This window comes from Apodemus sylvaticus, chromosome 21, assembly GCF_947179515.1.
Source record: "Apodemus sylvaticus chromosome 21, mApoSyl1.1, whole genome shotgun sequence".
In the NCBI taxonomy this organism is placed as follows: Eukaryota; Metazoa; Chordata; class Mammalia; order Rodentia; family Muridae; genus Apodemus; species Apodemus sylvaticus.
Genome location: NC_067492.1, coordinates 28,866,819 through 28,879,822, shown reverse-complemented (window position 1 = coordinate 28,879,822; position 13,004 = coordinate 28,866,819).

Here is a 13,004-nt window from a genome sequence, read left to right as displayed (position 1 = left end):
GAAATGAAAGTTTGAGAATTTAAATTTGAAGGCGTTATCTTAATACTTCAAAATTATCTCCAATATGATCAGTGACATGGTTATTTACAATTCAAGTGATTTAAGGTGTAATGAAGCTGATACAATACTATAAATTTACCCCTCTAAAGTTTGGTATGCAAGGCAAGATGGAGTAATTTTGCAGCTCAAATTCTTCCCCTTCAGGATACACAGTACTGAATGGAAATTGCCATGAACTATTTCTCTCATCTAATTCTAGTGAGGAGCTCTGGCTGTTGAGATATAGATCTCATGATGTCAAAATAAGTAGCTGCAAACAGAGGCATATCCATAGTATTTTATTATGATTGCTCTCTCTATGTCCTCTATATTCCAAGTGTCTAACAGTTGTGCCCATGTTAGTGTATAATGATTCATGTATTAAAGGATTGGCTGTGGTTTGCACAATGGAAGGTTTTTTTTTTCAATTTTTTTTTATTTTCTATATTCTTTGTTTACATTCTAAAGCCTTCCCGTTTCCCAGTCCCCCCCCCCCGATATGTCCCATAAGTCCTCTTCTCTCCATCCATTCTCCTATCTTTCCCCCTCCCTTTTTTCTGTCCTGGTACTCCCCTACAATGCTGGATCAAGCTTTTCCAGGATCAGGGCCCTCTCCTTACTTCTTCATAGGAGTCATTTATTATGCTAATTGTATCTTCAGTGTTCAGAGCTTCAGGGCTAATTAATATCTACTTATCAATGATTGCATTCTATGTGTATTCTTTTGTGATTGTGTTACCTTGCTTAGATGATATTTCCAGTTCCATCCATTTGCCTAAAAAATTCATGAATTCATTGTTTTTAATTGCTGAATAGTACTCCATTATGTATATATACCACATTTTCTGTATCCATTCCTCCATTGAGGGATATCTGGGTTCTTTCCAGATTCTGGCTATTATAAATAAGGCTGCTATGAACATAGTGGAGCATGTGTCCTTATTGCATGCTGGGGAATCTTTTGGGTATATGCCCAGGAAAGGTATAGCAGGGAAGTGTCATGCCCAGTTTTATTAGGAACCACCAGACTGATTTCCAGAGTGGTTGTACCATCTTACAACCCCACAGCAGTGAAGGAGTGTTCCTCTTTCTCCACATCCTCACCAACACCTGTTGTCTCCTGTTTTTTTAACCTTAGCCATTCTGACTGGTGTGAGGTGAAATCTCAGGGTTGTTTTGATCTGCATTTCCCTAATATCTAATGATGTTGATCATTTCTTAAGGTGCTTCTCGGCCATCCAAATTTCTTCCTGCGAAAATTCTTTCTTTAGGTCTGTACCCCATTTTTAATAGGGTTATTTGGTTCCCTGGGGACTAACATCTTGAATTCTTTGTATATATTGGATATTATCCCTCTATCAGAGAAGGGTTGGTGAAGATCTTTTCCCAATTTGTTAGTTGCCATTTTGTCCTTTTGACTGTGTCCTTTGCCTTACAGAAACTTTGTAATTTTATGAGATCCCATTTGTCAATTCTTGATCTTAGAGCATAAGCTATTGGTGTTCTGTTCAGGAACATTTCCCCTGTGCCTATGTCCTCAAGGGTTTTCCCCAGTTTCTTTTTTTATTAGTTTCAGTGTGTCTGGTTTTATGTGGAGGTCCTTGGTCCACTTGGAGTTGAGCTTAGTACAAGGAGATATGAATGGATCAATTCGCAGTCTCCTGCATGCTCACCTCCAGTTGAACCAGCACCATTTGTTGAAAAGGCTATCGTTTTTCCACTAGATGTTTTCAGCTCCTTTGTCGAATATCAAGTGACCATATGTGTGTGGATTCATTTCTGGGTCTTCAATTCTATTCCATTGGTCCACTTGCCTGTCCCTGTGCCAATACCATGCAGTTTTTAACACTATTGCACTGTAGTATTGCTTGAGGTCTGGGATACTAATACCCCCAGAAGTTCTTTTAATATTGAGAATATTAGCTTTCCTGGGTTTTTTTCTTATTCCAGATAAATTTGAGAATTGCTTTTTCCAAATCTGTGAAAAACTGAGTTGGGATTTTGATGGGGATTGCATTGAATCTATATATTGCTTTTGGCAAAATGGCCATTTTAACTATATTAATCCTGCCAATCCACGAGCATGGCAGATTTTTCCATTTTCTGAGGACTTCAATTTCCTTCTTCAGAGACCTGAAGTTCTTGTCCTATAGATCTTTCACTTGTTTGGTTAGAGTCACACCAAGATACTTTATATTGTTTGTGGTTATTGTGAAGGGTGTCATTTCCCTAACTTCTTTCTCAGCCTGCTTATCCTTTGAGTATAGGAAGGCAACTGATTTGCTTGTGTTGATTTTATAACCTGCCACGTTGCTGAAGATGTTTATCATCTTTAGTAGTTCTCTGGTGGAGTTTTTGGGTCACGTAAGTAGACGATCATGTCATCTGCAAATAGTGATAATTTGACTTCGTCCTTTCCAATTTATATCCTTTTGACTTCCTTATGTTGTCTAATTGATCTATCTAGAATTTCAACTACTGTATTGAAAAGATATGGAGAGAGAAGGCAACCTTGTCTAGTCCCTGATTTTAGTGGGATTGTGTCAAGTTTCTCTCCATTTAGTTTGATATTGGCTACTGGTTTGCTGTATATTGCTTTAATTATATTTCGGTATGGGCCTTGAATTCCTGTTCTTTCCAAGACTTTTAGCATGAAAGGATGCTGAATTTTGTCAAATGCTTTTTCTGCATCTAATGAAATGATCATATGTTTTTTTTCTTTGAGTTTGTTTATGTAGTGGATTGCATTGATGGATTTCCGTATATTGAACAATTCCTGCATCCCTGGGATGAAGCCCACTTGATCGTGGTGGATGATTGTTTGATGTGTTCTTGGATTAGGTTGGCAAGAATTTTATTGAGTATTTTTACATCAATATTCATAAGGGAAATTGGCCTGAATTTCTCTTTCTTTGTTGGATCCTTGTGTGGTTTTGGTATCAGTGTAAATGTTGCTTCGTAGAACGAGTTGGGTAGTGTTCCTTCTGTTTCTATTGTGGAATAGTTTGAAGAGTATTGGTGTTAGGTCTTCTTTGAAGGTCTGATAGAATTCTGCACTGAAACCATCTGGTCTCGTGATTTTTTTGGTTGGGAGACTTTCTATGACCCCTATTATTTCTTTAGGGATTATGGGACTGTTTAGATGATCTATTTGATCCTGATTTAATTTTGGTGTTTGGTATCTGTCTAGGAAATTGTCCATTTCTTCCAGATTCTCCAGTTGTACTGAGTATAGGCTTTGGTTGTAAGATCTGATGATTTTTTGAATGTCCTCAGTTTCTGTTGTTATATCTCCATTTTCATTTCTAATTTTGTTAATCTGGATACTGTCTCTGTGCCCTTTGGTTAGTCTGGCTAAGGGTTTATTTATCTTGTTGATTTTCTCAAAGAACCAGCTCCTGGTTTTGTTGATTCTTTGTATGGTTCTCTTAGTTTCTACTTGATTGATTTCAGGCCTGAGTTTGATGATTTCCTGCCTTCTATTCTTCCTGGGTGAATTCGCTACTTTTTGCTCCAGGGCTTTCAGGTGTATCATTAAGCTGTTAGTGTATGATTTCTCTATTTTTTTTTTTTTTTTGGAGGCACTCAGGGCTATGAGTTTTCCTCTTAGCCCTGCTTTCATTATGTCCCATAGATATGGGTATGTTGTGTCTTCATTTTCTAAAAAATTCTTTGATTTCTTTCTTTATTTCTTCCTTGACCAAGGTTTCATTGAGTTGAGTATTGTTCAGTTTCCATGTGTATGTGGGATTTCTGTTGTTTTTGTTGCTATTGAAGACCACTTTTACTCCATAGTGATCTGATAGGAGGCATGGGATTATTTCGATCTTTTTATATTTGTTGAGGTCTGTCTTGTGACCTCAACAAATATGGTCAATTTTGGAGAAGGTACTATGCAGTGCTGAGAAAAAGGTATATATATATATTTTTTTTTGCTTAAGGGTGAAATGTTTTATATATATCTGTTAACTCTAATTGGTCCAAAGCTTCAATTAGTTTCACTGTGTCCCTGTTTAGTTTCTGTTTTCCTAATCGGTCCATTGAGGAAAGTGCAGTGTTGAAGTCACCCACAATTATTGTGTTAGGTGCAATGTGTGCTGTGAGCTTTAATACAGTTTCTTTTATGATTGAGGGTGCCTTTGCATTTGAAGCATAGATGTTCAGGATTGAGAGTTCTTCTTGGTGTGTTTTTCCTTTGACCAGCAAAATGTCTCTATTGATGACTTTAAGTTGAAAGTCAATTTTATCTGATATTAGAATGGCTACTCTGGCTTGTTTCCTGAGACCATTTGCTTGTAAAACTATCTTCTAGCCTTTTACTGTAAGGTAGTGTTTGTCTTTGACACTGAGGTGTGTTTCCTGTATGCAGCAAAATGTAGGATCCTGTTTATGTATCCAGTCTGTTAGTCTATGTCTTTTGATTGGGGAATTGAGTCCATTGATGTTAAGAGATAATAAGTAATAGTGATTATTACTTCCTGTCATTTTTGATGTTATCTTTTATATTTGATTGGTTATCTTCTTTTGGGTTTGATGAATGAAGGTTACTATCTTGCATTTTCCAGGGTGAAGTTTCCCTCCTTGTATTGGTGTTTTCCTCCTATTATCCTTTGTAGGGCTGGGTTTGTTGATAGATATTGGGTAAACTTGGTTTTGTCATGGAATATCTTAGTTTCTCCATCTTTGGTGATTGAGAGTTTTGCTGGGTATAGTAGTTTTGGCTGGCATTTGTGTTCTCTTAGAATCTGCATGAGATCTGCCCAGGATATTCTAGCCTTCATAGTCTCTGGAGAGAAGTCTGGTGTGATTCTGATAGGTCTTCCTTTATATGTTACTTGGCCTCTTTCTCTTACTGACTTTAATATTCTTTCTTTTTTTTCTTTTTTTTTTTAATTTTATTCGATATATTTTTTATTTACATTTCAAATGATTTCCCCTTTTCTGGTTCCCCACTCCCCGAAAGTCACATAAGCCCCCTTCCCTCCCTCTGTTCTCCCACTCGTCCCTTCCCACTTCCCTGTTCTGGTTTTGTCTTATACTACTACACTGAGTCTTTCCAGAACTAGGGCCACTCCTCCGTTCTTCTTGTACCTCATTTGAAGTGTGGATTATGTTTTGCATATTCCAGTTTTCCAAGCTAATATCCACTTATTAGTGAGTGCATACCATGATTGATCTTTTGAGACTGGGTTACCTCACTTAGTATGATGTTCTTTAGTACATTTGTGGTTTTGATTATTATGTGACAGGATGTATTTCTGTTCTGGTCCAGTCTGCTTGGAATTCTGTAGGCTTCTTGTATATTTATGGGCATCTAAATTTTATTGAAGATATTTGCTGGGACTTTAATTTGTAAATCTTCGTTCTCATCTATGCCTATAATTCTTAGGTTTGGTCTTCTCATTGTGTCCTGGATTTCCTGGATATTTTGGGTTACAAGCTTTTTGCATTTTGCATTTTCTTTGACCGTTGAGTCCATGGTTTCTATGGTATCTTCGGCATCTGAGATTCTTTCTTCTATCTCTTGTATTTTGTTGTTAATATTTACATCTATGGTCCCTGATTTATTCCCAAGGTTTTCTATCTCCAAAGTTGTCTCCCTTTGTGATTTGTTAGTTGTTTCTACTTCTGTTTTTAGATCCTGGGTGTTTTTTCTCAGTTCCTTCACTTGCTTGTTTGTATTTTCCTGTAATTCTTTGAGAGATTTTTGTGTTTCTTTTTTCATGACTTCTGCCTGTTGATCAAAGTTCTCCTGTATTTTTTTAATTGATTTTTGCATTTCCTCCTTATTGGCTACTATCGTTTGACCCATATTCTCCTGAATTTCTTTAAGTGATTTTTGTGTTTCCCTTGTAAAGGCTTCTAGCTTTTGATCATTTTTCTCCTGAATTTCTTTAAGAGATTTATTTATGTCCTTCATGTGTTCTTGTAACAGCATTACGACCAGTGATTTTACATCCAAATCTTGCTTTTCTGGTGTGTTGGGGTATCCAGGACTTGCTATTAATGGAAAATTGGGTTCAGATGCTGCCATATTGCCTTGATTTCTGTTAGGAACGTTCCAACGTTTGCCTTTTGCCATCTAGATCTCACTGGTGTTAGTTGGTCTTGTCAATGCAGGATTCACCCTTGTAAGATGCCTCCCTGCAGGCGGCCTCTGGTTGCACAGCTGGCCCTTTGCACTGCTTGGGGATGGGGCCTGTGGCCCAGGCTGCTTCAGATCTAGAGGTGGCGACTGAAAGGCTCCCGCCAGAGGCCTCCAGATGGATCCTCAACTCTGCTGGGTCAGACAGACTCACCCCAGCAAGCAGCCTCCCTGAGGCCAGCCTCCAGATGCACTGCTGGCCCTCTGAACTGCTTGGGGACAGGGTGTGTGGCCCAGGCTGCATCTGATCCAGAGGTGGTGACCGGAAGGCTCCCGCCCGAGGCCTCAGGATGGATCCTCTGCTTTGCTGGGTCAGACAGACACACCAGAGCAAGGTGCCTCCCTGTGGCGGCCTTCGGAGGCACTGCTGGCCCTCTGCACTGCTGGGGGATGGGACACGTGTCCCAGGCTGCTCCAGATCCAGAGGTGGGGACCAGAAGGCTTGCACAATGGAAGTTTTACAGATACCTATGTTTAACTGCTCCATCACTGGCTGTAATGGACGTAGCCACGCTGGATTTTAGATATATAGGAAAAAGTATTTGAATAAGTGAATAAATTCATAGCATAGCATTTAATCACGGTTATGTAATTTTGAAGAATTTGACCATCTTTAATATCCTTTTGCAATTTTCAATAGAACAAGTAACTGCAAATATATCCATATTTGGTTCTGGGGAAACTGCTCAGTTAGTCAAGTGCTTAATTCAGCAAATAAGAAGAATGAAAGTGAGAAGAAGAACAGGGAAAGTAAACAAGAGGTTAGGAGAGGAAAAGACCTGGGGGAAAGTAAAAGACCCCAGAGAATCATCTTTGGGGATGTAGTGGCAGGTATCTCTGAGGACCTCACTGAACTACTCTTTTTGGTGAATTTGAGTTTAATCAGAGATCTTATTTCAAAATAAAAGGAAGAGACAGCATCAATGAATACTACTCGGTGTGATCATGTGCTTTGTATATGTGTGCACAAACACAAACAACCACACATATTTCTACATAAAATGTTTATTGTACTCATACATAGATATAAGTAAATTATGCATATATATGCTTATCTATATACATTTGCATTTTATTAAACTTATTCTATAGTATCTTAGCCAATATTCTTATCTGATCTTGGATTTGGGGGGCTTTAAATGACGAAAATTATAAACAAACCATTTATAACTTGGCATTTATTTATTTAGGGAGTTCTTTCTGTATAAGAGGAAAACTGTATAAAAAATGATATATTTTCTACCAATTACCACTTTTCTTCTGACTGTAAATGCTTTAGCTCTTATTTTCTGTGTAGGAAGGGCAGCTTTGGTAAATTCAATACCTACAGAAATTAGGTATTTCAATATTAATTATCACTAGCAAAAGGTCGGTTTTGTCTAGAAAAATTTAAACAAGTATTAATCCTGAAATTGCTTGATTTTAAGAGTGTAAATATTGAAGAATAGAAATGAGACTCTTCATAAGTTAATTTGCAATTCGATTGAATTTCAAGCACAAAGCAATGTGCTGGAGCTAAAAACAACACATGTGTTAGTACAAGTACTTGTGGATGTAGTTTGGCAAACAAAGACCTGCATGTTTATAATATACATGAGAGAGTAGTATATAGAAAAATGTTTTAAAGTCAAAATGATCATAGGCCTGAGAAATTCTGTAAATGTCTACCAAATATAATCAATATCACTCTTTAAAATGCTTGAAGAGTGACTTAAAATTGAATATTTATAAAGAATATTTGCAATTTGAGGTGAGATACATCAAAATACTGTGCTCAGTAGAAAATGACAAACCGGAATCATTTTCTTCTGTGATTTTCTACTAGTTGGATAGCCTCAGAATTTGAGCACATAAGCATCTGTCTGTATAGCATATTCACTAAGAAAAGGCTGTTTTCCACCAAAGGTATTCAAATGCCCTCAGCAGTTAAATATTGCACGAATATTATTCATAGTGGCTAGTTCAACAGGAAACCATGCCAGAGGAAATTACTTCCTTACAATGATGACTTAACTGAATCAGTGCCCAAATCCCTGACAAGGATTGATCTCCCATTAAGAAAACAGGAAATTCCTCTAGATTAAACATTCAGTGAAGAACTGTCCCATCAAATCAACAGAGCTTCTGTTGAGGATACCTCCTGCCTTCTGTATTAGCAATTTACACATTCATATTTACAGGCAGTTTATAGCTGCAAAAGCATACCGTATCAATGACAAATATTATTTATTGAAAAAAAATTATATTTTCTTGCCTCTCTTATTCTCTCCCTCTCAGCTTCTCTCTTGCACTCTTGGGCTCTTCTCTCTCCTCCCCTCCCCCCTTCTCCATGCATTTGGCCTCTACTTCTCTACACTCTCCTTCTCTCTGTCTCTCTGCCTCTCTCTGTCTCTACTACCACCTTAACTCCCCTCCCAATGCCCTAAATAAACACTATTTTCTGCTAAAAAGAAAAAGAAAAAGAATTATAAGTGAGATACTATGCAGAGCATTATACATATTTAGTCATATTACAAACGAAATTGTATTTTAGGTAACATATTAAGCGAGCAGTTGATTTGACTAAAGCTTCCATAGTAATATGTCAGGGCTGGGTGTGAATCTCCTCAGCTTACTTTTGAAGTCTTTTCCTTATTGTGCAGTGGATTTTCTGACCTCTTGTGTTGTTTTAGTGTGAGCAGAACATTAGAGACATGGAAGCCTGCATTTAACATATTCTGCACACTTCTGAAGACTAGGGCCCCATGTTCCAGGTACTAGTACATTTGAGACAAGTGGGAGATAGTTTAGCAGTTCACAGAGCCCAGAGCTTTCAGTTTTGTCTTTTCTTCTATCTGCTATAGGTTCACAAGTGGGGGAGGGAGGTCGCTTGGTATTTAAATGAGGTTTTTCCTTTGTCTTAAGAGGCTGATGATCTAGTGAAGTCCAGATGGCTCTGCCTTAAGGAGTTGGGTTCAGTGTGTAAATTTGGAAGGAGTTAAAACTTCTGCATTTGTAACATCCTCTTTCTTCTTCAGAATACTAGACCATAGGAAAACTGATTTTAAAAATCTTGAAAACATCCGATCTGATTTCTCAGTTCTCAAGAATGAAAGAGTTGGTAGATCATGTTACCTACTGATGTCTTTGCTTCCAAAATACTATGGCAGTAGATGTGACCTATTACATCTAAACTGTGCATTATTTACTTATCATCCAGCCCATAATAATGCACTTCTGTGTTGATATTACATAACTAAATCTCCTTAATAATATTCCTCATTTGAAAAGTGGATATGAAAATCTATCTTGCTACTGTGGTGAGATGTTCAGATTTAAAAGAAATGTACTTTCAGTTGAAGAAATAGCAGAAAAATGATGATCTAAATTATCTCCATGTGTAAATTGGAGATCTATCTCAGAGATTAATGCAAGGCTCTCTCTAGCAAATAATGGGACTAATTAATCATAAAAATATTTTCAGATTGGATCTTTGCTCTCTGACTATACTGATTTATGACCTATAAGTAAATGGAGGGCTTAGAATTTGAGAACCATGGACTGACTGACACACATAACTTGAGCTTCATTGCAGTGTTTGGCATCTTGACTGAGGGATTTCCCTTTTATATTTCATAATGGGATAATGTATAGCAGGAGTCATGTGAATACTAAGCAACACAAAGAAATAGAAGAATTCTGATATACCTCAAAATGGATCAAGTTAGTTGAATGGTTCAGTAAGCAAGATAATATGACAATGATATCTTTATATTAATAGCTATAATATTAGTATCTGGTTTTTGCTAAATGATTAAAAATATTTTCATGGCTGTCAAATTTTTAATATATCTATAAATCTCAATATTACATACAGAGACAGAAACAAATTTATATGTCCATACTTAGATATGTTTTACATTCTTTTCTCCATTAATTAGGGTTTTATCCATGCACTATAGAAAGAATTTTCTCTTTGAAAACTTTCTAATTAAGTTAAAAGTTGTAACTTTTCAGTAATCAAACAGAGTTTTGAATCAGGTAAACAAGCCTCAGAGTAATTTAGGGGGTAGGGTGGGAGGAGAGTTATTCTCTAAGTAGTTGAGAAGACAGATTTCTTTGTACCTAAATAGAATCTTCAGAGTCATGTGTCAAGAAAACTGAACATATAATTAACTGACAGTTCCTGGAATAAAATTCCTAGAATCATGTAATGGTTAAAAAGTCTTAAAACACAGAGCAAACCTCAGATTGAGAATATATAAGTCAACTAGAACCATGGTGCATCTTAAAATCCTGTTGATATCCTGATGTTCTGTGGTATAATGAAGCATACCATGCTATACCACTCAAACTTGATATGATCTTGACAGTTATTTTTCTTGGCAGAAGTTAACAGTGAAAGGCTTAACTTTGCACTGATTGGGAATGTTCAGAAAACTCTCCTTGATACCAGTCCTTAACTGGGTTAGATTCTGTCAATCAGCTATACTGCTATCTGGAATCCTATTTCTGTCCTAGGTGCCACTGAATTATATACTAACTCAGTTCCCATTCTATACATTAATTAACTTGATCCAGACATATTAAATGTTTCTAGTGTGTTGTTTACTATGTTAAATAATGTTGCTTTTCTTGGACTCAATGGCATGTGAAGTGAAAATACCTTTAAACTGCTGAATCTGTAATTTAGATCATGATCTGGTTAGTCCAGAATCTGCTAATTTCTACTATAATGAAGCCATTATTTGATTTGTAATCTTTTCAAGATGAAGAAAAATCTAAACAATCTCTTAAGATTGTCTTAATTTTATTAGTTCTGAAATAATGAGCATAATGATTATGTCCAAGACCACAATAATAATGTTAATTAATCATAACAACTAATGTTTTTCAAAACCAGTAAGTCTCAGGCTATATGGTAATCCCATGAATTACCTAATGCAATACCTAGATAAATACATGCACTTCCTCACACACTGCATAGAATGACTGTAAGCCATAGATGAATGAACAGTAGAAAAATCTGGAAGAACTATGCTATAAGTCTGTAGTGTTTAACTTTTAAACCATGAACAGATCCTATCTACTTTCTGAAGAAACATTTGCCAGTATTAGATAGTGATCGCTCTGGGTGTAATAATAGCACCAGAGAAAAATATGCTCACTGCAAAGAAAGATTTTTAAACACAGAAGACATGTCTGCTAAGTACAATTTGGAATGGTCCTGCTAGCCATCACACTCAATACAGTTAAAAAAAATTCAAGAAACTTTTTTTTTATACTCTCCCTTTCCATTTAGGTTACCTTTTCATGACTTTGGCCAAAGCATTACCATGGCAACAAGTCTTTTTCAATTGTGTTTGCACTGATGTTTTTATTTTTACTGCTGACTTTGAGAGTTCTAACTCTAGCTTGACTATAAGGTAGAAAAAACAAAAGCAAAAACAAAAATCAGTTGTGATTAGTTAAAATGGAAAAGCACAGTGAAAGAAGGCTTTGAGTTGAGTCCCTGAACTAGAATCCATTGCAGAGAAACAGTCCTGGATGACAACCATAGTAATAATTACAGCTGCTATTCAATAATATATAACATGACAACTTTGGGCTCCAGCTACACAGATTATTTCATTTTACTAAATAATACTATAGCATAAAGATGAGAGGCAAGGAAGCTGACATACAGTGTGGTTAAGGTTCTATATGGTGAAATCATATCAAATAAGGAATGTCCAAAAAAGCAGATGGTATTCTGTCTCTGTTTCTGTGTCTCTCTCTGTCTCTCTCTCTGTGTCTCTCTCTGTCTCTGTCTCTGTCTCTGTCTCTGTCTGTCTCTGTCTCTCTGTCTCTCTCTCTGTCTCTCTCTCTCTCTCTCTCTCTCTCTCTCTCTCTCTCTCTCTCTCTCTCTCTCTGTGTGTGTGTGTATGTGTGTGTCTTTCTCTGGTTCTAACTCTGTGCTTTCCTCTCTCCTTCCCTCCCTCTTCCTTTCTCATTCCTCCCTTCTTCTCTGTTTCTCTTTTAACCCATTGGCCTTTGTGTAATTTAAGAATTCCCACATTAGTCTGATGACTCCATAAAAAGTAATTTCCATGTCAGTCAATTTAAATGGGCTTTTCCAAGAGAAGGGAATGAGAATAAGATCCTGTGAAAGGGATTTATTAGCTGAAGGCTCCCAGGAAAGTGTAGTAATGGAGTGTTCTATTCCTCTCACTTATGCAAGCACACAGGCAGAGAATGACAGACACCAATTTACTCCAAATGTATATTCTATGAGACAAAAGTGTAAATTGGTCAATTTAGAACAATTATTCCTCTAGAGTAGGTAAAATTCAAACCAGAAAGGTAGGATCATAGGCAAATACAAATGTCTCTAAAGTGCTTCAAGTAATAGTAAGTTTCCAGTAAATATGAATATATATGCACACACCCAAAATGTACTTCATTTTAAGCCTGAATAAATATGTGTAATGCACAGATGGTGACCTCCACTAACATTTCACATATGTGGACTATGATAATATGTTAATGATTCAAGTGAAGTTGGTATTTTCTTTTTTTATTTATTAACTACTTAACTAATTAATTAGGATCCATAGTACTGCCACACTTTCAGGCATCCTTCACTGGGATACTTCACCATCCCCAATCCTCTTCTACACTGAAAGGGTGGGAACACTGCTGTGTATCCTCCTAAACTGGTGCATCAAATCTGTGTCAGATTAGGCACATCCTCTCCCAGTGAGGCCAGATAAGTCAGCCCTGATGGGGAACTGATATCACAATGAAGCTACAACTTGAGGGAGAGCCTCCTTTTAAGTTGTTAGGGGGTTCATGTGGAACA